The following is a 12902-nucleotide window of genomic DNA, read 5'->3' on the forward strand; positions in this document are numbered from 1 at the left end:
CTGGCCGCAAGACCCCAACATAGTTATGCGGGGGCCGCGGCTGGGGGTCGGGGTGGTCCTGGGGGGGTCTCCTCGCCTCCGGGCTCCAGGGACGGCGCTTTGCACCACCGTTTCCTGGAGGCCCTCAAAAAAGGAGAAAGGTCGATAGTGGTAGAGGGGAGGACAGTGGACTTGTCTTTCTGGATAGAGAGACACGGCCTTGCTGCCTTCCAAAACCAAAGGGAGGGAGGGACTGTTTGGTCTCTCCCCACAGCCGGGCAGGGGCCGCAAAGGAGGAATGTGGTCCGTCTTAGGTGGGGGGGCAGTGAAGCTTGTCCACCTAGGAGCAAGGTGGTGGAGCTCCTCCTTAAGATGGGCTTCGGGGCGAATGACATCTTTGCCCTGATACATCCTTCGGCGTCCCGCTTCTTCGACGTCAGCTTTGTGCTGCCAGAGGGGCTTGAGCTCTTCTGGTCTAACTATGAGCTGGTGCGGGAAGAGCCCGGATGGCGAGACTTCGTTGCGCAAGCGGTGTCTCGCCAAAATTCCGTCAAGCGAGTGACCGTGGTCACTTGTAACGAGTCACTTGCCGGCGTGGACATTATGACGTGGCTTTCCCGTTACGGGGAAGTCACCGAGGTCCCCAAAAAGAACAGGGACGAATTCGGCATCTGGTCGGGGGGCTGGACCTTCATGGTTAAACTGAAGGTTTCCGGCGGCACGGTCACCCACATCCCTTCCTCGGCGTTCCTGGGAAGGGACAGGATCCTGGTCTTCTACCAGGGGCAACCGAAGGTCTGCCACAAGTGCGGCGACCCCACTCACTTCAGCGCTAGCTGCAAGGTACAGAAATGTGCCTTGTGTGGTGGGGTAGGTCATCTGGCCGCCTCGTGTAAAGACATTCGGTGTCACTTGTGTGGTGACCTAGGTCACCCTCTCAGCCGCTGCCCTCGCTCCTTTTCTAATGCCGCTGCAGGCCCGGCGGGAGGAGTCCGTGAGGGAGAAACCTCTGGCGGCGCTCCTGCAGCTGTGGCAGATGGTGGCGGAGGGGAAGGGGCTGAGGGACCGGTGAGGAAGGGCAATGCCAAGGTGAGGGGCCCCGCGTATGTGCGGAGGCAAGAAAAACGCCATGGGGGTGGGGGGCAGGTGAAGTCTCGGGCAACCGGGTCGATGCCTGCTCCTCCCTCCAGGCCCGTGGCAAAAGCCTCTGAGGTCCTGAGGGAGAGTGTGGTGAGAGAGGAGATCAGGAGGATGGAGAGGGAGGATAAAGCGGCTGACTCGGACGGGTCCTCACAGTATGAAAGTGTTGATGAGGAGGTCCAGGAGCAGCCTACAGCAGCGGGTGGCAAAAGTAAACGTGCCAATCGTAACAAATCGGGGGGGAAGAAGGCTGGCAAGCCTTCAAAATCTCCCCCGCCCCCGACCACCAGGGTGCGCACGGAAGGGCCCGCTGACCCCCCTCTGATTGATCTCTCCAACCGGTTCAGCGTCCTCGGAGGCTCGGATGATGGGCCGCAAGACGAGGATGCTGGGCCGGGGGTACCACCGGAGGGTCCTTCGGGGGATGGTGGGGTCCGTCCCTCAGGGGGCAGTGTTCCTCCTGGGGGGGGGGACAGACCTGGAACCCGGGGGCGAGGACACCGGGGGGGTGGGATGGACACAACGGGAGATTCCCTGAAAAGGAAGGTGTCCGACCCCTCCCCAGGTGGAGGGGATAGCAGTGGTAAGAAGTTGGCCATCCAACTTGATCACCCATGATGGCGGAACTCGCCCCGTTGACCCCGTTGACGCTGGCATCTATTAATGTTGCCAGCATAAAGTCAGATGCGGCTCGCTTCACGGCCTTTGATTTTTTCTCCCGGATTGAGGCAGAAATTTTATTCTTGCAAGAGACCAGACTAACAGACATGGGGGCCATCTATAAAGCACGGAGGGAGTGGAGGTGCGGGCCCTCATACTGGTCTCTTGCGGCCGAGCCGTATAGCGGGGTGGCAGTCCTTTTTAAGACTGCAGCTGTTGAATGCCGACGGGTTACTGAGTTGGAAATGGGGAGGTGCCTGATCCTAGATGTCTTCATGAGGGGACAAGAGCTCCGGCTCATCAACATCTACGGCCCGCAGTCCAAGTGGGACCGCAAATGTCTCTTCCTGAGGATCAAGCCCTTTCTTTTTACGAGCCGGCAGGTGGTCTTCGGTGGGGACTTCAACACCATTACGAGGTCCCGTGACCGGGGGGGTCCCGGAGATCGCCTGGCTTATGATAGCGTCGCGTTGAATAGCATAGCCAGCGAAGCTCGCCTGGTGGATGTCCACATCCGGCACACCCCAGGTCACGGAGGTTTCACCTACCATAGGGGTAGCTGTAGGTCTAGAATAGACAGGTTTTTTTTGAAGGAGGACGCCATCTTTTCTGCTGTGTCCGCCGTTGAGGTGGAGTTCTCCGATCACTGTCTAATTTTCTTTTCTCTGAATGTTGCAGAGACTCATCGGATGGGAAGAGGGCTGTGGAAGCTCAATTCGTCCCTGCTGGAAGAAGCGGAGGTGAGACAATCCTTCGAGGACTTTCTTCAGAGCCAGGTACCGCTGTTGGTTCTCTGTAGTAGTAAGTCAGAGTGGTGGGAGATCTTCAAAAAGCGGGTGGCGGGGTTCTTCCGTCAGCTCTCGAGCCTCAGGAGTCTGAACAGGCACCGCTTGTACCAGGCCCTGGGGAGGAAACTCGAGCAGCTTGTCTCGACTGGAGGTGACCGTGAGGAAATCTCCAGAGTGAAATCTTTGCTCAAGAGGTGTCAGTATGATAGACACACATCTTTAGTTTTTGAGAGGGACTTCGGGAAGTACCGCTCACCCGACCCTTACAGAAACTGTAAGATGTCAGTGAATTGTAAGATGGTGACAGGACTGATCGACAGTACGGGGTCCCTGAACAGATCCAAATCAGGGATCCTGGAGGTGGTCAGATCCTTCTACTCACACCTCTTGGAAAAGAAGGATCTGGATCGGGACAGGATGTCGGCTTTCCTGGCTGAAACCGTCCCTGAGCCAGGGGGTGATCCCTCTCTTGGTGTTTTGGCAGAGGAAATCAGGGAAGAGGAAGTGAGACTGGCCATTGATGGGCTTCGGCCCAAGAAATCGCCAGGTCTGGATGGCTTAACATCCGAGTTCTATAAGACTTTTAGGGACTCCTTGGTCCCCCTCTTGACAGGGGTATTTAATGAGTGTCTCTCCTCAGGCACTCTTCCCGACTCAATGAGGAAGTCAGCCCTCATAATTCTGTCAAAGGGTAAGGATCCGTCCCGTATCGAGAATTGGCGTCCCATAGCGCTTCTCGATACGGACCGGAAGGTTCTGGCCAAGGTGCTGTTTAATCGGCTGGTGAAGTTTGCACCCCGGCTCCTGTCAGGGGCCCAGCATTGCTCTGTTCCGGGCCGCAGTACTTTTAGTGCTGTGCTCGGTGTCCGAGAGGCAGTGGAGCAGGGTAGGGCAGGTCACTGGAGGGGGTACTTGCTGTCATTAGATCAAGCGAAAGCCTTTTGACCGGGTCAACCACGAGTACCTCTGGTCCGTCCTTTTGAGGTATGGTCTGCCTGGGAGGTTTGTAAAATGGTTAGAGATCTTGTACCAAGGGGCTGAGACTTTTCCGCTGGTGAACGGTTGGTCAGGTCGCCCTTTTGAGGTGGGTTCTGGGGTCCGTCAGGGCTGTCCGCTGAGCCCGCTTTTATACGTGTTTGCGATCGATCCCTTCCTAAGGAGGGTAGATCGTGGACCGTTGGCGGGAGTCGGGATGGACCAGGCGGGCTCTGGGTCCTCTCTGAGGGTGGTGGCGTATGCTGATGATGTTTCCCTTTTCGTGTCCTCGAGAGGGGAGGCGGATTGGGTCATGTCGGAGGTAGTGCGCTACTCGGAGGCATCCGGGTCCATGATCAACCGGGATAAGTGTGAAAGTCTCTGGCTGGGAGGGGGAGATCCCAGGTTTGATCTCCCGGACACCCTTCCAGGGCCCCAGGCCACCGCCAAAATTCTAGGCATCGAATTTGGCCCCGGGGATTACCCCCAGCAAAATTGGGAGGGCAGACTTAAGATCGCCGCCCAAAAGGTGGACCAATGGAAGGGTTGGTCTTTAACCCTGAGGGAAAGGGTTGCCCTGGCTAAAGGCTTTCTGCTACCTTTATTAATATACCTGGGCAGTGTGTGTGCATCTTGCCGGAACCTCTCTGGACACGGGTCTATAGCCTGTTCTTCCAATTGTTATGGGGGAATAGGCTCAACCTAATCAAGAGGGAGGTTACATACCGTACGAGGAGACTAGGCGGGTTGGGTATGGTCAACCCGGTGGTGTTTCTAGTAAACACCTTTCTTAAGACTAACATCTCCAACCTCTGGCTAGAGAGGGCTCCTCCGTGGGTAGTCTCCTGCAAGGGTTGGCTTTGGCCTTTCTTCCAGGAATGGGAGACAGGAGGGCAGGTGAAGGACCTACGCACACCTCATGGGCATCTCCCGGCTTACGCTACCCCGGTTCTGAAGGTGATCCGCCGGTGGGGTCTGGGAATGTGGGAAATCAGGACCATGTCGAGGCAATGCCTTGACAGGAGGGTCCTGTTGACCCATTTCCAGAAGCCCCTGGCCCTTAAGGATTGCCCAGGCCGGGATCTGGAGGTCGGGCTGGGGCTTTTAAATTCTAAGCGGATCCCCATGAAGTTTTGGGACTTGACCTGGCGTTGCTTCCACGGGAGGCTGTATGTAAAGGATAACTTGAAGTGCAGGAAATCCGATGATCGGGGTTGTCCCCGTGAGGAGTGTGGCGACGTGCTGGAAAGCATGGAGCACTTCCTGCTTCAGTGTCCCTTTAATGCAGAGGTGTACAACAGGGTGAGTGCTTCCATACGCTGGCCGCGGCTGGCGTCCCTCTCCTACGCTGAGTGGGCCTATGGAGCGTTCAGATCCCTGGGTGGCCGGGACCCGTGCACTTTATTCCTAGTCAGTGTAGTGGTTAGGTTCTACACTTGGAATGCACGGTGCCTAGTTTCGACGCGGAAAAAAACCCTCCCAAGGGATGAGGTGGTAGGAAACATCTTGGGTGACCTGGTGAAGGTCCGTTCTTTGGAGTTCGAAAGGTTGGGTGTGAGGAAGGCCTCTTGGCTTTGGAGAGGCCTCTCCTTTTAAAAACGCACTCAAGGGAGGGCTAGCTCCGTGTGAATGAGGGTAGGGATAGCATAAGTTTCACTGGGTGTGTTAGGGACAGTAGTAGGGGCAGATAGGGACAGGGAGGGACAGGCACTGAGGGACAGATAGCGAGTTAGTTATGTTAAGTTAGGTGGAGTAGGGACAGGAAGGGACAGATAGGGACAGTTTCTTTAGGGACAGAAGCAGGGACAGTCTTAGTTGTTAAGGGACAGGGTGAATGAGTTAGTGAGGGACGGGGCCTCGAGAACTCCTTTTCCTGGTGGTGGGCTAAAAGCATGCCACTCTAGTCTTTTTGTTTTGGAAACATAGAGCATTAATGGATATTGGGCTTGCAGGCACTGAACTTGGGCCTGTAAGAAAGGTTTTGAAGGGTATGGTGTATTTAGTAATTAATTATATTTAATTGGTGTTATATTGTATTATGTATTGTATTGTATGTTATTATGTGTTGTGTATGTGTTATTATTTTCTTTTAGTTAGAGGGCATGGGAGGGTATAGTGAGGTTGGGAGGGGGGTGAATGGGGGAGGTGAGAATGGAAAAATCAAAGGACCCCAAGTCAAGGGAAGTGGCAAGTGGAGATATACCATGGACCATGGAGGAAGAAGGCATGCTGGAGCACATCGGAGGCAAATGGTGGAGGGTTTTTTTTTTCTTGAGGGGCATAAAACTTTCGTGCTCCTCAAGTAGATGTGATAGGCCACGAACTGTTATGGACCTTGTGGAGTGATAGGCCATGGACGTATATGGACCTGTGGTGAGGAAAAAAGGTGGGGGGAAAAAAATTATAAAAAAAAAAAAAAATTATAAACAAAAAAATATAATAAAAAAAATTAAAAAAAAAAAAAGAGGATAGGGGTGGTAAGCTCGGTGGCGGTTCTTTTTGCCAAGTTAATGGCTAAAGCTAGTTTTGAGGCAGTATGGGCCGGAAGTATTTCTTTAGTTATTTGTATATAGGTATGGGTGGGAAACGTGAATGGGGTGTGAACGGGTATGCATGAGGATGAATGGATTATATCTGGGGTTTTTTTATTTTTTAAATTGTATAGTGTTGGTGGAGAGTTCCTGCTGGGGGCCTTCCAAGCTGGAAAGCTTGAGGACCACAAAGGACATTGCAAGTTTTGCACAGGCGTTGTATGTTTCTGTATGGTTTTGTCTTGTTTTTTAGTTCTGGAATGTTGTTTTTGTCTGTCTTATGTATTATGTATTGTGTTTTTGATATTTTTATAATAAAAGAGATACAGGAGGTAACTCAGGATCAGTAATGTAATGTATGTACACAGTGACTGCACCAGCAGAATAGTGAGTGCAGCTCTGGAGTATAATACAGGAGGTAACTCAGGATCAGTAATGTAATGTATGTACACAGTGACTACACCAGCAGAATAGTGAGTGCAGCTCTGAACATGCCCAGGAAGAGGAGGAGTGTTGCAGCTGAGCGTCTGCAGGCTGGGATTTTGCTAAGCTCCTGGGAAGGGAGGTTTTTCCTGCAAGGACTTTCCATCTGCCCCCTTCCCAGGAAAGAGGACTCTCCCTGGGACTGAGCGCCGGGGCTGTGCCCCTGGCTCCCACCCTCCGGCAAGCCAGCTGAGGGTGGGGGGCCTCATCCACCACCAGGAGGCCCAAGGCACAGCCAGACAGTCCCAGGGATGGGGAAAAAGCGGACACCAGGGGGCCGCAAGGCTCCAGGGTCCGGGACCCCTGAAGTGAAGGCTGTGGCGGGCCCTTCCCCCGGAGGTGCAGCAGCCGGCAGAGGTGAGGCAGGGCCCCCCCTTAACATCTGGGGCTCCAAGGTTGCGGGAGAGCCAGCTACCACCTACGCCTCCCGCATTCATGCCCACCTCTCCGAGTACGAGGAGGCCGGCAAGCAGCTCAGGAGACTCCGGGGGGAGTTGGAGGGAGCCCGGGTCATCAGTAAAAACAGGCTCCCTGCCTCAAAGAGAGCGGAGGTCACCGCCACGGTCAAGCGGCTGAAAGGGGAGATTCGGGCCCTGGAGGACCGGCGAAGTACCATCATGGCCGGCAGCAGCCCCTTCCAGGAAAAGCTTCAAAACGAGGACCGGTTCAGGGCCATGGCCGGTGGGTCTCCTGGGGGGTCAGGAGTCCCCATCCAGGTGGAGGAAAGCGAGGAGGAGGAAGAGCAAGATGGCGCCCACACCACATCCGGGCCACCTCCACCTGAAGACCTGGCGGACACCAGCGTGAGTCAGGTAACATGCAGCGGGATAGCCCCCGAGCAGGTGGCCCTCCCGCTGGACTCCAGTAACGCGGAGGAAAGCGGGAGCGAGGGGGAGGATGGAGGGAGCGGGAGTAGTTCTGAGGGGGGCTGCCTCATCCTTAAACAAGTACGGCAGACTGAATCCCCAGCACGGTTTGGCACGCTGTTGTTTGGGTATGAAGTCTGCCCGGAGGATGAGGCAACCGGGAAGAGGAGAAACAGGAGGCGCAGGCGTAAGGCCTCTGAAGGCGTGGAGGAACAACTGGTTTTTGCTCCTCTTCCCGGGGCCCCTCTGTCCCGCTGTGTGGAACCCGCTACCCACCCCGGCTCGGGCCCTGTGGTGGGTCCGCAGCGAGGGAGCGGGGAGAGAGATGACTGTTGTGACCTGACTGTCGCATCTGGTGACAGTTCAGACCAGGGCAGCGACATGGAGGTCGGTGCTGGTTGTGGTGTTGGTGGTGGTGTCCAGGCTCAGCCCTCGGTGGCAGGGGGGCTGGCCTGGCACCAGGTAAAGTTGGTACAGCCAGGGCCGCACCTCCGGCGGCGAGTGCTGGGGCTTCTGGACCCCCCACGTACGGATCCGCTAAGTCTGGATCGCTAGTGGGGGTCCAGAAGCCTAGGAAGGGCGAACAGAACATCAAGCAGCAGCTGAGGCGGTGCAAAGTGCTGGTCGCTCCCATGTCGGCGCCTGTGGTGAGAGCGGGGTCTCCGGCACGTCGACCCAAAAAGGGGTCCGTGCAGGGGGCTCCGCCGCCGCTGGGCGACGAGGGGGAGTGGCTGGCCTTGCCTGTCTCAAGTGGTGGGCATGGGGTGGCAGCGGTGGTCCGTGAGGGGGGCGTGGCCTCCCCGAGTGTTGCCCGGCCTGCAAAGGCTGTGGCGTGCGGGGGGGGCATGTCCTCCTCGGCCGTCGTCCCACCTGCTGCGTCTGCATCGCCCGGGGGGGCGTGGCCTCGCAAGGGGTTGCTGCTCTGCCCGTGGTGGCTGTGGCTGGCGGGGGGTTCGTGGCCTCAGCGGTCGCGACTCCGCCCGCTATGCTCGCGTCACCCGGGGGGCCGTGGCCTCGCAGGGGGCCGCGGCTCTGCCTGAGGTGGCTGCGACCGGCGGGGGGGCGTGGCCGCTGCGGGCCCGCTGCCCTCTGTCCCACCCACCCTTCCAAGTAATGCTGTGCTGCCCCCAAAAGCTGGCGGGGAGTTGTCGGGGTCCCCGGCCCACCTACCTTCATCTGAGGGTGCGGGGACTCTGGCGCTCCCTGGCAAGCCGGCGGCGGGGGTGACGAAAAGTGCAGAGCAGGGAGCGGTGCCAGTGGCCGTCCCTGCCCAGAGTAAACAAAACTCAGCAAAAGAAAAAAAAATGGAGCTGAAACCAGGAGCTGCTGTTGCTCCTAGGCCCAGCCAGGGCAGAGTGCATGATGTCATCTGCACTGAGGCATTTAAAGGGGCAGCGGCGCTCCTGGACAGGAGCTGGAGTAGCTCCCAGCAAGAGAGCTCAGGGCCCCCAGCAGGCAAAGAGAGGAACTACACTGGTTCGGGAAATGTTAGAAATGTAAAAAATGTAAATAATGTTGCTATGTTCACCAATTGTGCGAGTGAGAGTGAGTACGAAAGCGGAGTGGACATATTTGAGGAGATGTTTGCTGAAGTGAATGGTGATATGAGTGACATGGATGAGGGAGTGAGTGCTACTGTGAATGTGGGTGAGTGTGCTGGAGTGAATGCAAATAATAAAAGAGTGAATGGGAGAGTGAGTGGGAGGACGAATGAGGGTGCTGGCACAAGTGGTGGTAGTGGTGGGAGGGCTGGCCCGTCTGCCCCCCTGGCCGCAAGACCCCAACATAGTTATGCGGGGGCCGCGGCTGGGGGTCGGGGTGGTCCGGGGGGGGTCTCCTCGCCTCCGGGCTCCAGGGACGGCGCTTTGCACCACCGTTTCCTGGAGGCCCTCAAAAAAGGAGATAGGTCGATAGTGGTAGAGGGGAGGACAGTGGACTTGTCTTTCTGGATAGAGAGACACGGCCTTGCTGCCTTCCAAAACCAAAGGGAGGGAGGGACTGTTTGGTCTCTCCCCACAGCCGGGCAGGGGCCGCAAAGGAGGAATGTGGGGGGGCAGTGAAGCTTGTCCACCTAGGAGCAAGGTGGTGGAGCTCCTCCTTAAGATGGGCTTCGGGGCGAATGACATCTTTGCCCTGATACATCCTTCGGCGTCCCGCTTCTTCGACGTCAGCTTTGTGCGGCCAGAGGGGCTTGAGCTCTTCTGGTCTAACTATGAGCTGGTGCGGGAAGAGCCCGGATGGCGAGACTTCGTTGCGCAAGCGGTGTCTCGCCAAAATTCCGTCAAGTGAGTGACCGTGGTCACTTGTAACGAGTCACTTGCCGGCGTGGACATTATGACGTGGCTTTCCCGTTACGGGGAAGTCACCGAGGTCCCCAAAAAGAACAGGGACGAATTCGGCATCTGGTCGGGGGGCTGGACCTTCATGGTTAAACTGAAGGTTTCCGGCGGCACGGTCACCCACATCCCTTCCTCGGCGTTCCTGGGAAGGGACAGGATCCTGGTCTTCTACCAGGGGCAACCGAAGGTCTGCCACAAGTGCGGCGACCCCACTCACTTCAGCGCTAGCTGCAAGGTATAGAAATGTGCCTTGTGTGGTGGGGTAGGTCATCTGGCCGCCTCGTGTAAAGACATTCGGTGTCACTTGTGTGGTGACCTAGGTCACCCTCTCAGCCGCTGCCCTCGCTCCTTTTCTAATGCCGCTGCAGGCCCGGCGGGAGGAGTCCGTGAGGGAGAAACCTCTGGCGGCGCTCCTGCAGCTGTGGCAGGTGGTGGCGGAGGGGAAGGGGCTGAGGGACCGGTGAGGAAGGGCAATGCCAAGGTGAGGGGCCCCGCGTATGTGCGGAGGCAAGAAAAACGCCATGGGGGTGGGGGGCAGGTGAAGTCTCGGGCAACCGGGTCGATGCCTGCTCCTCCCTCCAGGCCCGTGGCAAAAGCCTCTGAGGTCCTGAGGGAGAGTGTGGTGAGAGAGGAGATCAGGAGGATGGATAGGGAGGATAAAGCGGCTGACTCGGACGGGTCCTCACAGTATGAAAGTGTTGATGAGGAGGTCCAGGAGCAGCCTGCAGCAGCGGGTGGCAAAAGTAAACGTGCCAATCATAACAAATCGGGGGGGAAGAAGGCTGGCAAGCCTTCAAAATCTCCCCCGCCCCCGACCACCAGGGTGCGCACGGAAGGGCCCGCTGACCCCCCTCTGATTGATCTCTCCAACCGGTTCAGCGTCCTCGGAGGCTCGGATGATGGGCCGCAAGACGAGGATGCTGGGCCGGGGGTACCACCGGAGGGTCCTTCGGGGGATGGTGGGGTCCGTCCCTCAGGGGGCAGTGTTCCTCCTGGGGGGGGGGGGACAGACCTGGAACCCGGGGGCGAGGACACCGGGGGGGGTGGGATGGACACAACGGGAGCTTCCCTGAAAAGGAAGGTGTCCGACCCCTCCCCAGGTGGAGGTGATAGCAGTGGTAAGAAGTTGGCCATCCAACTTGATCACCCATGATTTCGGAACTCGCCCCGTTGACGCTGGCATCTATTAATGTTGCCAGCATAAAGTCAGATGCGGCTCGCTTCACGGCCTTTGATTTTTTCTCCCGGATTGAGGCAGAAATTTTATTCTTGCAAGAGACCAGACTAACAGACATGGGGGCCATCTATAAAGCACGGAGGGAGTGGAGGTGCGGGCCCTCATACTGGTCTCTTGCGGCCGAGCCGTATAGCGGGGTGGCAGTCCTTTTTAAGACTGCAGCTGTTGAATGCCGACGGGTTACTGAGTTGGAAATGGGGAGGTGCCTGATCCTAGATGTCTTCATGAGGGGACAAGAGCTCCGGCTCATCAACATCTACGGCCCGCAGTCCAAGTGGGACCGCAAATGTCTCTTCCTGAGGATCAAGCCCTTTCTTTTTACGAGCCGGCAGGTGGTCTTCGGTGGGGACTTCAACACCATTACGAGGTCCCGTGACCGGGGGGTCCCGGAGATCGCCTGGCTTATGATAGCGTCGCGTTGAATAGCATAGCCAGCGAAGCTCGCCTGGTGGATGTCCACATCCGGCACACCCCAGGTCACGGAGGTTTCACCTACCATAGGGGTAGCTGTAGGTCTAGAATAGACAGGTTTTTTTTGAAGGAGGACGCCATCTTTTCTGCTGTGTCCGCCGTTGAGGTGGAGTTCTCCGATCACTGTCTAATTTTCTTTTCTCTGAATGTTGCAGAGACTCATCGGATGGGAAGAGGGCTGTGGAAGCTCAATTCGTCCCTGCTGGAAGAAGCGGAGGTGAGACAATCCTTCGAGGACTTTCTTCAGAGCCAGGTACCGCTGTTAGATCTCTGTAGTAGTAAGTCAGAGTGGTGGGAGATCTTCAAAAAGCGGGTGGCGGGGTTCTTCCGTCAGCTCTCGAGCCTCAGGAGTCTGAACAGGCACCGCTTGTACCAGGCCCTGGGGAGGAAACTCGAGCAGCTTGTCTCGACTGGAGGTGACCGTGAGGAAATCTCCAGAGTGAAATCTTTGCTCAAGAGGTGTCAGTATGATAGACACACATCTTTAGTTTTTGAGAGGGACTTCGGGAAGTACCGCTCACCCGACCCTTACAGAAACTGTAAGATGTCAGTGAATTGTAAGATGGTGACAGGACTGATCGACAGTACGGGGTCCCTGAACAGATCCAAATCAGGGATCCTGGAGGTGGTCAGATCCTTCTACTCACACCTCTTGGAAAAGAAGGATCTGGATCGGGACAGGATGTCGGCTTTCCTGGCTGAAACCGTCCCTGAGTCAGGGGGTGATCCCTCTCTTGGTGTTTTGGCAGAGGAAATCAGGGAAGAGGAAGTGAGACTGGCCATTTATGGGCTTCGGCCCAAGAAATCGCCAGGTCCGGATGGCTTAACATCCGAGTTCTATAAGACTTTTAGGGACTCCTTGGTCCCCCTCTTGACAGGGGTATTTAATGAGTGTCTCTCCTCTGGCACTCTTCCCGACTCAATGAGGAAGTCAGCTCTCATTATTGTGTCAAAGGGTAAGGATCCGTCCCGTATCGAGACTTGGCGTCCCATAGCGCTTCTCGATACGGACCGGAAGGTTCTGGCCAAGGTGCTGTTTAATCGGCTGGTGAAGTTTGCACCCCGGCTCCTTTCAGGGGCCCAGCATTGCTCTGTTCCGGGCCGCAGTACTTTTAGTGCTGTGCTCGGTGTCCGAGAGGCAGTGGAGCAGGGTAGGGCAGGTCACTGGAGGGGGTACTTGCTGTCATTAGATCAAGCGAAAGCCTTTGACCGGGTCAACCACGAGTACCTCTGGTCCGTCCTTTTGAGGTATGGTCTGCCTGGGAGGTTTGTAAAATGGTTAGAGATCTTGTACCAAGGGGCTGAGACTTTTCCGCTGGTGAACGGTTGGTCAGGTCGCCCTTTTGAGGTGGGTTCTGGGGTCCGTCAGGGCTGTCCGCTGAGCCCGCTTTTATACGTGTTCGCGATCGATCCCTTCCTAAGGAGGGTAGATC

Source organism: Dendrobates tinctorius, unplaced genomic scaffold (assembly GCF_039654945.1).
Source record: "Dendrobates tinctorius isolate UK_male_01 unplaced genomic scaffold, ASM3965494v1 ptg000028l, whole genome shotgun sequence".
Classification (NCBI taxonomy): domain Eukaryota; kingdom Metazoa; phylum Chordata; class Amphibia; order Anura; family Dendrobatidae; genus Dendrobates; species Dendrobates tinctorius.